This window comes from Cupressus sempervirens, chromosome 4, assembly GCF_028749045.1.
Source record: "Cupressus sempervirens isolate cs-2001-9-10 chromosome 4, ASM2874904v1, whole genome shotgun sequence".
Lineage (NCBI taxonomy): Eukaryota > Viridiplantae > Streptophyta > Pinopsida > Cupressales > Cupressaceae > Cupressus > Cupressus sempervirens.
Genome location: NC_143121.1, coordinates 492,897,436 through 492,911,803, shown reverse-complemented (window position 1 = coordinate 492,911,803; position 14,368 = coordinate 492,897,436).

Genomic DNA, 14,368 nt, shown 5'->3' with positions numbered 1-14,368 from the left:
GAAGAACATCTAACACAAACAATCCTTAGATTTGCAAATTAGTGAACACATACTCTGTATAATAGAGGAACAATATACAGAGACTCATACACAAATTATGAGCTTATTATATTCTAGAATTTTTCTTTCACTATATTCTTTAATCAAGAACATAAAATACATCTTTTATAGTTCTCCATTTCAGTTCTCCCTTTTTGTCATCAACTAACTTTTAAAGTAACTCCTTAATATAAGACTTAAACTCCTAGATTAACTCATACAAAGACTACAATTAACCCTCAATCCAAAACATAAATAAATAACTCCTAAATCTACTCTATGGAGACTACTAAACAATTGGAGTAAATGAAAATTTATGCTCCAATTATGTGCAACCTAGTATTGGTAGATAACTACAAGCCACTATTTGGCTGAACCATGATAGCTTGACATTGTCCCTATGGTCCAACTATCACAGAACCTTAACACCTTAAATTTGGAGTGTCTCCAATTTTGGTGACCTCTTGTAATATTTTAGTATAAGCATGAACTACAAACAATGCTCACTAAAGAAGCTTCCATACAAACCCTTGCAATTAAATTAGTAGTATGTTCCATCCATTTCCTTTGGGATGTATATAGGTAGAACATACTTTGTAAAAGAGGGCAAATTTTCTTATAGTTTACAATATTTTCTGATCTAGAATAGAACATAAATGGTATTGCATTTTGATTATCTGATGTTGTAGATCTTTTCATAACTACTTTTCTATCAACAAAGAATATATAATAGTTTGTGTTAGGGGTCTTAATTTTTACATCCAACAATTCTTCACTATTTGTTGTACTTGTTTATGTATCTAGTGTTGAGTAACATATTGCACAAATAGGAAATAAATTAAAAGAATCATTGTATTTTTCCATTGGTACAAAATTGATGTTATACTTGCTCTGCATATTCTATTGTGTTGGTATTATGTCTTAAGCAATAATTTTCTAGAATTTGCTGATGATGTTAACATGTTGTATAGCAATGATGAGGACATCTCAACTCTACATCATGCTATCCATATTAGTGTATATCCCAAGGAGTACCTAAAGGATTGTGTGGACTTTGAGTGCTATATTAGTGTATATCGTAAGGAGTCACTAGATTGTGTGGACTTTGATTATATATATCCTAGTGATGTTTGTAGATGTTTGGAAATTTTTAGAGTGAAGTTCTATATTTTTCCATTTGGATTTGGCAATGGGAGAAGTAGATTGCATCAATCTTGTCCAAAATTACCTTAATCTTTCTCTTGCCACACAACCTTCAATGGTTGCACATATTTGTGTAATCAAACACTTTACTGTACACTCAAATAGATGTTTTCTCCCCTATTGACTTCATTGTCATTTTGTACTCTTTTGGTTTTCTATGTGAAATGCATGTTTCACATTTCTCTACATGATAGTTTTTAATGTGGCTTTGAAACTAGGTTCTATATTTCCTTAGCATTTAGTTTAGTTGGCTTGATATTTTGAGTTTTAGAGAAAGGTAATTTGTTGATAATTGACTAAAAGGTTTGCAATATATATTTCACTTGATGGATCTTGCTAATGATCTAAGGATTCATGGAATCATTTCTAGGAAGAATAGAGTCATTCTTGTTGTAGTAGCTACTCTTGTCACCCATGCAATATCCATTGTAATATCTACACAAGAAGCTAGAGGAGAGAGACACAAGCATAAAAGAGATGAAGTTCCATTTTATACATGTATCATTCATTCAACAAAGATAGATTGTAATCGCCAACTTCAAATGAGTAGGAGAACCTTCTTTTTCCTAACTAAAATTCTTAGGAGAAATGGATGCATTCAAGATACGATAAACATATTGGAAGAACAACTAGTGATGTTCCTCCACCCTTGGCTACCATTTAAGGAATTGTAAGATTTCCCATAACTTTGGTCACCTTGGAGAGACAATAAGATGAAACTTCTACAAGGTATTGTGGGCTATATTAGTGCTACATGTTCATTACTTGATACCTACTATTCCTAACACTCCTAAAATTCTTGTGAAGGATTGTTTTGATCCCTACTTCAAGGTAACTCTCTTATTGGAACATATTTGTTTTGTTGACTAGAAATTCTATATGTAGAAATTTAATTATAAATTCTCTATTTATAGGATTGTATTGGAGTGACTGATAAATCTCATATACCTATTACTGTTGATGTGGACATACAAGCCAAATACCATGATTCCCAAATAGAAACTAGGATCCCTCATTTTATGTCAGAGCTTAATGTTCTCAACCAATTTTGATTGAAATGGTGGAATTGATGGCATGGCTTTGAGCTCATGACCTGTGGATGAAAATAGTGTGGGTTGGAAAATGGGGTTGTCAAATTCAGTGAAGTGAATGAAGGAGGGGGGTGGGAGGAAGTTGTATGTGAAGTAGGTGACTAGGAGGCACAATGACATGGATTTTCACCTGGAGGTAAAAGCCAGGGACCTAGAGCATGTGAAAGAACTATTGAATACTTGTGATGATCTAGCAAGCCTGGTGAGTGAGGTGAATGATCTTTTGGAAATGTTAGTTTATGTTGTTTCCAAGCATGGGCTCCTAGAGGTTTGATTGCTTGTTTCAACCTCAAGCTTATTGCCAATCCCATCACTTAATTGTTTGAAACCTTAAAATAGTCACAAAAATAGATGAACAAAAGAATACTAGAAAGAAGCTCCCTAAGCCCCACACACAAAAGGTACTTCTTACAAGAATAAATAAAACAAAACATTTCATATAATAATTCAAAGAAGCTTTGTAAGCCCTACAGATCCTAACCTACAACAAGAATAAAAAGTATTAATTTTAGGAAGAAATACCAAATGTATTGGTAAACAATGAAGTCTTCAAGGTTGTTGGTCAAGCATTTGGCACACAAGATGTCTTTAGCAACTCTATCATCTACAAAAAATAAGTCAATAAAAAACAGCATAAATAACAGGAAGCATAATGCCAAAACCCAATAGTGATAGTGTCAATAGCCTTACCAAGGGAAGACAATGAAGAATACAAACAATTCCCTCTACCATCGGTAAACAAGGGAGCATGCAAAAAATGGCCTCTAGCACCTCTTCAATAGATGGATTTTCCCTCCAAAGTGGACATGAGAAAAGATCAATTTGGAGTTTACCACAAAAGCCATAGACTCGATAGTACATTAAATTGAGTTTATAAAAAAGATGGAATAGGAATTCATTTCTTATTCCACCTTTCAAGATGGAAGAGTTGCATGCCCATTTCAAGGTGAAATTAGTATACCATAATTCCTATTCTAATTTTATAAGTTACTACCAATCATGGAATTGGTGCATTTGAGTAGTGGGCTTTTCTAATTCTAATCAAATTCTCGCTACTAAAAGGGCCCTAAAAGACACATCACAACCTAAGCTTTAAGACTGTATCTATTGAATTCCCACTTGAACCATAGTGTAGGTGCACTTATCCAGAGCAGGCAACCTATAATCTTGGCACCACAAGCTCCACCTTATAGTGCACTCACTTCTTGGGGCTACCAAGATCTGCTTCCCAAGGGTCATCACCCAAGGGACTTTTTCCTCAACTAAGGACCATGAGATTATAGGATGTCTTCACGGGCATGGGTGACCCCTTGAGCCAATGGATGAAATGATTTTAACCACTAAGACATGGTGTTTAGTTTGGGGACTTCATTTGGCAAGTGAATGATAAACTTGCTCAGAAGGTCTCCTAGCCTAGAGAACTAGGATTTGATACACCAATATTGTTGATAGGGAATTAACCGTATCAAGTTTGTTATAGTGGGTGGAGTGTAGACCTAGCATAGCTTGTTTCTACTTTGAGGTCAACCCTCGAGGCTCACCAAGTGGTGAGCCTTGGTTCCAAGGTAGGCCTCTCTAAAAGAAATTACATGGATTTCTCTTACTACCAAGATCCACAAATGAAAAGGGGAGAGGATACATCCATGCAACTCTTTGGGTTCCAAATAATGTAGAGACACCAATCAGAAAAGAAAGCTTATTTTAAAGCACCAAACTAAGTGTTAGATAATCTAATGAAAATCTCACACATAGTTTATACAAATACACAAGTCTTCGTCAACATCCTGCACCAAATGTATTAGTAGTTTTCAAGTGATAAGGCTTCTCCCAGCAAGTGCCACATGTTGCAAATATACCATTAGTAACAAAAAAAACCCTCTATTCTAGGTTCTAGAATCAAAATGAAACCCTAGATGAAGATTATGACTGAAACTTGACCTTTCTGTGAACCAACTACATAGTGACAATGTTGACTACACCAAATAATGCCAAAAACCCTTAGATAGCAATTCCAGGGTCTCAAAATGTAATATGAAGGTTAAAATTGATTGTTCTAGCAACCAAGTGTTCCCAAAAAACACCAAGTGCAGTCTGATAGAGCCAACTATGCCTATGGTGTAGTTGGGGCCTAGAAGGGTGCAATTGGTAGTTTAGGGACACAGTTGAGAAGCTAGGAACCAAATATGGTAAAATAGGGTCAAAATATCACCTATAACATGGAAAACTCAAACTAGGGCTAGTGTGCTCTAATAGTTCCAAGTGTGACCCTGGTATGCTTGGGGCCCAAAAGGGCATAGTTGGTTAGAGTATAACAATAGACAAAGGTAATACTAGGTAATAGTGGCTTTGATATGTCATAGATTCTCTTCCACTTTTATCCATGTTGACTTGTATGTATCATATAATCCTACATTTAGCATATTGTGTCATACTTGTCATAGATATTCCAAGGAATATTGTGCCAAATTGCACACTTGAATTGAAAAATTTCTATATCCCCATTCATGCCTCACCTCTTGCATTTTGACTATAAATTGAGTCATCTTGCACTCATTTTCAATTGTTAAAACCTTTTATGAACTCATTATGCCCAAACCATGCTTCTAGTATTCTCAATAGAATTTATCCCATCATCATATCATAGTCAATTGGAGCTAAAACAACAATGGAGAAGCAAGTAGGACATGGGAACTACAATTAAAGAGGGGGTTTTACTTGTTTTAATTCCTTTACTTTCATTGGTTTCATGGTTGAATAGATTGCTTTAGCATATGTTGACTGAGTTTTGTGGTTGCTCATAGTATGCTAGGTTTTAACCTATTTTCCAATCCTACTATTAGTGAACTCGATGTGAATCTCATGCTTACTAACTTGGGTTTTCTTTGTTTGTGCTTCTAGGTGCAAGGAGGGAGCTCATTTGAAGGAGTTTAATGTTAGTTTGTTTATTTTAATCACACCTAGTCTAATTAGGAGGTCTAGTAACATAATTTTATCCATTATTTGTTCATTTCTTTATCTCTCTATCCCAAGTGTGTACTTGGTACTATCAAGCTGCACATTTAAAAATGAGGCTTATTATTGTTGAAATTCTTTAGAATAACTAAGAGGGGGTGAATCAATTATCCAAGGTCCAAATGTAGAAATAAAAAAATTTAGTGCTAATCAGATCCATATCCATAAAACCTTAATAGATGCATCCATTAGATCATACAATACTTTAACATTGTAGGTTACTGTCCTAGGTCAAAATAAATTTGCAAAAATGTAAACATGAAATACCATAAACACATTCACATAATTTGTCACAAGAATTTTATGTGGAAACCCAATTTGGGAAAAACCACCAGTAACATGCTACCAATTCTCACTCTTCTAAAGTGATGCCCTATGAAAGGAAAATCCTGTTAAAGGTTACAATACACACTATTAAATGTGACTTTAGAACATTCCACTAGAATGTCACCTAGTTAAATAATTTACAAATGATTGTTAGGTCAACCTTAAACCAAAGGATTTTATCCACATTGGTATAGTTGTTAGAAACTAACAATAGGACTTGATTTGATAAAAACTTACAACTCACTTGCAGATTATAGATCTCTAGTTTAGTCCTCCATTTTTCTTGGCATTCATACTCTTCAACTTTGATAGCTTGTTAACCCTTCAGGCGTTCATCCCCTTAAACCTTCTTGCTTTGTATGCCAACTTCAATCTCTTCTATTCGACCACTAGATGAAGAAACACCTTAGACTCCTTATCTTCCTTAGGTTCTCACACATAAGAACCTTTTCTTTCAACCATCTATCTCTATAAGTAGAGAATTTATATCTTTTTTTGCTTAACCACAATTGTCCATTTTAGGGTTAGGTTGGATTCAATGAATCTACCAAATTTTCCATTTTAGTTCCTCTAGAAAGTTCCTCTACAATCTTCCTTGAATTTGACTCAAAATAGTTTACCTTAAATTTTGTGCCACCAGCTCATCGTAGTTATCTTCCATATGCTTCACATAATTCAAGAAATCAAATTAGTGAGCTCAGATTTGTCAAATCTCTAATTTAACATTATTTGTTGTCACTCAACATCTATATTATTTTGTCACTTAGCCAATACTAGTTCACTCAGCAAACACTAATAAAGTTAACTAATTCTTGGCACCAACTAAACTTTACTCGTCATAACATTCACTCGACTTGCACTGATTTCTTGGCAAGGCTTGGCAAGTACTTTTTCTACTTGATCTTCTTCCAATCTTTGCTTGAGTAACCTTTCATTTTAGACTTTAAGTAGAGTATCAATGTCTTACTTGGTCTTAGTGCTCCTTTTATACACCAAATAACTCAACCTTTCTCTAGGTTATCTTGTTATCTCCTCTTTTCAAAAGCTCTTCATCAGTCAACTAAATGATAACATTAAAACCAAAAAGCAATTGTCTCACAAGCCAATAGCAGGTTTGAAGTCATTAACAAAATAATGATTGTGGTTCTTCACTTCAAAACAATCTCTTTTAACAATTATACTCATCTATGAGGAATAATACATGTCAAATATGACATGTGTTATCCAAGTGTAGACAAAGGATCTATGATGCATTGTGGACATGTGTCAGAACTAGGTAGAATATTTGAATTAAAAATGCATAATTCCACACAAATAAAAATTAATAAATTAGAAATTAGAAATGGAAAAATAGGACTTAGGAAATTGAGAATTCCCATAGTTTGCAGAGATGGACCAATTAATTAATAAATATTAAGTAATTGAGAATGTTGTTAAATAAGAATAATTAGTAAGGAACGATGAAAAATTATTGAAATTATATAGGAATAGATAATGGGTTATCTAATCCTATAGGATAAGGTAGTAAATGATTGGCCAATTTGATTAGACAAATGTAGGATTATCCTTTTGATAAGATGTGATGATTATGCAGATCAACTAGGATGATGGTGAGTAGATCAAAGCCATGATCAAATTTATCAAGTGATTAGGATTGATAACATGTCAAGGACATATGACATGGATTAAGAACATGTGACATTTAACAAATATTGTAAAAGCCATGGAATTGAAATTGATTGATAAGGTAGATCATAATAAACATCAACGAATATTACCAATGGTTATTAGATTGATTGGATAATACCATGATCCAATGATAAAAATGATAAAAATTGACAATGTCAATGATCAAATGATAAAAATGATAGATTGGCCTAGTGTTAAGGGATGTGGTGGTGCTAAGGTTGGATTTGATAGGTTTGATAGATTGACACGGCACAAAGGGACACAAAAATGCCCAGCATTGGCTAAATGATGATTGATTAAGGATATTTGACATTTTTTGGATTGATTCAAGTTGATTTGGGATGGTTTTGAGTTTATTTGGGATGATTAAAAAGGATTCCAATGATATTGAAATGGTTTAGGGTTGATTAGATGAGATTCTAATGATTTTGAAATGATCTAGAGTTAATACTAAAAAGTTTAGATAAAATAGGAATTGATTCTGAAATTATCTATTGTTGATTTGAAAGGGGGGTTGAATGATGAAGGATATTGTCAAAATATGCTCAAATGATAATCAAATTTTCCAAAAGATCAAAATTAGTGAAATAAGGAAAATGAAATGTGTTAGTATGAAAGTATTATTAAATAGTAGATGTGAACCATGTTTGAGCATCTATAGGTAGTAGCATAAATATTGTCGTTCAAGGATAATATGTAAGTCCACCAAATGGATCAAAGAAAGGTGAAAATTCAATGTTAAGGAGAACTTTGTGTAATGAGAAAATTGATGGTGAATCCTTTCTAAGGAAAAGTCTTCCCAAGACTAGATATAATGATGCAAGGAGGGACGAAAACTTATATAAAAACATATAGAATAAACTCAAGGAACCACATAGAACATAAGGCTAGATGCAACATATTTGTAGGTGTAATTATGTCACTTCACATATGAAGAAACCACAAAATGTCTCATTGTGAGGCCCTTCAAGTTGTGGTCTTATACAAAAAAAGAATTATACAATCTCAGAGCCTTAGGTCACATCTTCTATCTTCTACTTTCTCAGAATTCTACTTTCCTAAATCTAAACAAGCTCCTTTTATAGCCAACTAAGCCACAAATTGGCTAGTCAAGCATTTAATTACAATATCATTTGATACTTCAAAGTGTAAACCAAAACCTCCACAAATGAAGATATGAAGTGATGTGCACTTGAATGTATGTCTACACATATTAGAAGTCATCTCCTAACTTCACAAGATGCCACATAAGAAATTAAAATTGTGCCAATTGGAACAACACACTATGCAAGGTGAAAACAGGAGGAAGAAAAGACCACAAAGAATGACAAACAACTCGAGACACATAGAACATAAGAATTTATGCACTTAGGAAAAGGATCTAGGAAAGGTCCTTGACATGATGAAAACTACGCATAACATGAAAATAAAAGCAATAATGACTAGTTCATGAGCTACAAAGTGGTACAAAAATTTGGAAATATTTTTGGCTAATGCAAGATTGCTCAAAAACCCAAGATGCTCTTGTATCAAACACCCAGGGTTAAGAAATAATTGATGTCCACTTCAAGCATGATTGGTATTCTGACCTAAATCATAGAGATCCAACTTAGCTTGTGTAATCCACAAATTATCTTCAATTAGTTTATCTTCCTACTAAACTAGGTATTCCATGTAGTCTTTTTCTCTAGTGCTTTTACTTATTCAAGTACTCAAGATCTTCTCAATGTATTTATTTTCTTCTTAGGATAATCCAAGTTACCTTTTAGTTTATCATCTAATTCAAAATACATAAAGATATTTGCAATGTCAAATATAGGTGAAATACCAATATCGTTTGATACTTGGAAGTGTAAACCAAAACCTCCACAAATGATGATATGAAGTGATGTGCACTCGAAGGTATGTCTATGCATGTGTTAGAAGTCATCTCCTAACTGCACAAGATGCCACATAAGCAATTATAATTGTGCCAATTGGAACAATGCTACACAAGGTTGAAATAACATGAAGAAAAGACCACAAAGAATGACACAAAACTCGAGAAATATAGAACATAAGAATTTAAGCACTTAGGAAAAGGATCTAGGATAGGTCCTTGACATGATGAAAACTATGCATAACATGAGAATAAAATCAATAATGACTACTTCACAAACAATAGACTGATACAAAAATTTGGAAATATTTTTGCCTAATGCAAGATTGCTCAAAGACCCAAGATGCTCTTGTATCAAACACCTAGGGTTAATAAAGAATTGATGTCCACTTCAAGCATGACTGCTATTCCAATCTGAATCATAAAGATCCAACTCAACTTGTGTAATCCACAATTTTTTTCAATTAGTTCATCTTGCTACTGAACTAGGTATTCCATGTAGTTATTCTAGTGCTTTTACTTAAGTATTCAAGTACTCAAGATCTTCTCTATGTATCTATTTTCTTCTTAGGATAATCTAAGTTACCTTTTAGTTTATTATTTGATTCAAAATACATAAAGATATCTACAATGTTGAATATAGGTGAAATAAGCTGCTAATCCATTTACAGATCCAAATCTAGTAGTGTCGACCAGGTCTCTTCTGCAGCATACCTATACCTAGTATAAGCATATCTAGTTGCAGTAGCTTCCCTTCGCCTATTTCCATACTCATATCCAGATATAGACCCAATAGCATATAATTAATCTACCTCCCCCTAGTTATGCCCCCATAGAATTGTAGGGGAAGAGCCATATCTTCTAGTAATTCAACTTCAAAAGCATTTCCTCTATCAAACTTTCTCAAAATCTTACAAGGACCGAACTTCTTCATCTTTAGCTTATTGTAGGTACCAACTAGAAATCTACTTTTCTGTAAGTGAATCATAACCTCTTCACCAACTTTTATTATTATTATTATTTAGGTTTCCTCTTATCTAATCTCTATTTTTATTCCATATTATTATCTCTCAGGTTCCTTTTAACTTCCCCATGTAAAAGCCTTTATGAAATTTGCAAATTCTTCAGCTTTAGCACTTCTCTTTGTCTCAAGGTTTAGATCTCTCAATTTAGTAGTTCCTTTAGGATTCATTCTAGTAATATTCTCAAAAGGTGTCTTCATAGTGCTCCTATTATTATATGTGAACTCCACTTGTGCCAACATCAATTCCTAATTAGTAGGCTTTCCAACCAAACACCTCAACTAGTTACCCAAACTTCTGTTCACAACTTCAATTTGTCCATATGTTTGTGGATGAAAGGTAGAACTAAACTTCAAAACTATATTTATCTTCCTCCAAAGAGTCCTCCAAATATAACTAGTGAATTTAATATCTTTTTTCTGAAACATTATTTTTAAGCCATCCATGCAATCTCACAACTTCCTTAAAGAATAATTTAGCTACATGTATAACATCATATATCTTCTTACAAGGTATGAAATGAGCCATCTTTGAAAATCTGTCAACTACCACTAAAATATAATTATTACCTCTTTGTGTTCTAGGCAAACCAAGAACAAAATCCATATTGATATCTTCCCAAGGCTTATCAAGTTGGTCCTAGTGAATATAATCCCAAATTTTGACTAAATAGGTTACCCAAACTTCTATTTACAACTTCAATTTGTCCATATGTTTGTGGATGAAATGTAGAAGTAAACTTCAAAACTATATTTATCTTCCTCCAAAGAGTCCTCCAAATATAACTAGTGAATTTAATTTCTTTTATTCTAAAACATTATTTTTAAGCCATCCATGCAATCTCACCACTTCCTTAAAGAATAATTTAGCTACATGTATAACATCATATATCTTCTTACAAGGTATGAAATGAGTCATCTTTGAAAATTTGTCAACTACCACTAAAATAGAATCATTACCTCTTTGTGTTCTCAGCAAACCAAGAACAAAATCCATACTGATATCTTCCCAAGGCTTATCAAGTTGGTCCTAGTGAATATAATCCCAAATTTTGACTAATCCCTTTTGTTGTTTGACAAACACTGCAACTTCTTACCATTTTTTGCACATCTTTATTAATTTGTGGCCAAAAGTAATTATATTAAATCAACTTTACTCTTTTATCAATCTCAAAATATCTAACAAGTCCACCACAATATTTTTCTTTTATGATATTCTTTCTCATAGATCCTCTAGGTATACATAACTAAATTCCCTTAAACAACATGTCCTCCTAAATGAAGTATACATTCAACTTATCTCTCACTATTTATTCTTTACAAGATTTCTAAGGTTTTTCAAAATTAGGACCAGTTTCATACTAATACTTCAAATTATTAAAACCAAGTACCTCAACCCTCATTTCTGTCAGCAAATAAATTCTTCGGCCCAAAAGTATCAACAACCTTGTTTGATTGTTCATTCTTATGTTTCAAAGAAAAGGAAAAGTTTTGCAAAAACTCAACCCACTTTATATGTCTCTGATTCAAATTATTTTGACTTCCCAAATACTGCAAAGCTTTATGATCAGTATACAACACAAAATCCCTAGGCATCAAACAATGCCTTCATTTCATCAAAGATTGAACAAAAGCATATAATTCTTGATCATAAACTAAATATTTTCTCTTAGTATCAAGCAATTTTTCACTAAAGAAAGCTACAGGTCTTCCTTCTTGACTCAAAACGACTCCAATGACACTTCCACTAGCATCACACTCAACTTGAAAAACTTTACTAAAATCAAGTAAAGAAAGTGTTAGAAATTCCTAAAACCTATGTTTTAATATTTCAAATCTCTTGTGTGATGTATGTGCCCACTTGAAATCCCTTTTATCTCCTCTCATAATCCAATTTTTAGTACCCCTCATTTGCTATCATTATAGACTTAGTTGTTAAAATTCTATATGACTCTTCTATAGATGTGTTAGCCTTTATTTGATGTTTGAAATACAATACTTTGATATGTTAAGTAATTGATTATGTTAGGCTGTATTAATTTCCTACTTGCAATGAGGATTTTTTAATTTCTCTTATTTAGTTAATGAAATTACTTTTGTGATGATGTCATCTGATATATCTTAGAAAGATATTTATTATATCATCATCATGATGAAATATCCATGTTAGAATATGAAGTTATTTATATTTAAGATTTACTATTATACTTACCCCATACTTGCATGTGTATGGTGGGTGTGTGTGTCTATTTTATATTTATGTTTGAAGTGTTTGATATGGTTGAGGGAGGGAGTCATAGTCACTAGCTAGTTAGAATCTACATGATGTATGAGTCCCCAGCATTGTCTATTTAGCTTGTGTGTGTGTGTACATGCTCATCTTTTATACAGATTTGTAGGTACCAAACATCGACTCCCTTGAATTGTTAGGATGAGTGTGCTCTATCACAATAAATCAATGATAAGAATAGGGGGATAATGAGTCCAATCCTAGCCATAACCTAATTACTTCTCTTCAGAAGGAGGACATGTATCCAACATTCCACCATTTTTAAACACATGAGTTTATCTTTACCTTTTTTATTTAATTTTGAGTTTTGGTTAGTTTTGTTAATGTTGCTTTTATGTGGATTTGACTATGTGAGTTATTGGGTACATGATTTAATTATAATATTTGGGTTAATCGTATAATATCGAGTCATTAAATATTATTTGGTTAAAAAGATGATATTAAAATATGAGAATATTTAATTAATCAAAAACTAATTAAAAATGTGCTTTAATTTAAAAGACTTAATTTGGAAGTCTAATTTGAAAAATGGATTAAAGAGAAATTAAAATATGATGATATTTATATAATTAGAAATTAATTAAATATGTGCTTCAGTGTAAAAGACCTAATTTAAAAGTCTAATAAAAGAAATTGGATAAAGAGAATTAAAATATTAAGAGATTAAAGATTTAATATTATTTTATTATAATTATTTAATTAATAATAATTAGATTAGACTTGCATAAATAAATAATATTTAATTATTAATATTAAATTAAATAATAAACTACACTTTAAATAGTGCTTGCACTAATTAATAAAGTGGAGGGAAAGAAAATAAAAGAATATTTTGATTAAAAAGTTTTTTAAGTTTGCATGAAAGGATTAAATAATTAAAGTAATTACTATTTAATAAAGTTAGTGGCTTTTAGTAGTTGGAGAATAGAACCCCTATTTAGGGTCATGGTTCTTTATTAGAGGGTTTGTAGTTCATTTAAGAGACACATAAGTTTTGGGGAGCAAAATTTGGAATTGGAGCAAAATAATCGTTGAAAGTTTTGGAGGGTTTGGATTTGCATAATATTCATAGATTGTTTCAGATTTTAGCTACTATTTTGAGGTAGGATTAGAAAATCCATTGTAGAATTTTATTGAAAGATTTTTCTACTTTGTGTCTTCTTAGGTGCTTGCATTGAGCTTATTAATTTATTATATTGATTTTTGGATAAAGAATTAATTTGTAGATTTTGAAAAGAAAATATCATTAATAAAGAAAACTTGACTTAGGAAAATTGTAGAAATTTTGAAAAAATTATTATGATTGTATTTTTTTAAAACCCTTTCTAATATAGAAAAATTTGATTGTAGAAATTGGAAGGAAACAAAAATTGAACATCTAGGGTTTCAACTTTAAATTTTCCATTGGAACGATGTGATTATCATAAATTTTCTAAATAAGATAAAATACTCTTCTTATATTTAAAATAATTTGGTTGCAAAATTTATTAGAAAAGTAAGATATTAATTGAAAGGAAAGTACGATGTAACTAAACTTATACATGCATGTGAAAAAAAATATACTAAAGATAGAAAACTAAGTATAATATAGTTGCATGATTTGAGAGATCAAAGACACAAAAATACTAATTGCATGTTTATTTTTATTTAATAAAAGTATAATTTTTTTCGAATTTTTTTTAAAAAATCAATTATTAATTATTAATTTTGGAAGCTAAATAAATAATTAAAATTTTTAATTAAAAAATATTATTTATTTATTTTTAAAATTAAATAAATAAGTTCTATTTATTTTCTTATAAGTTAGTTTTTATTAT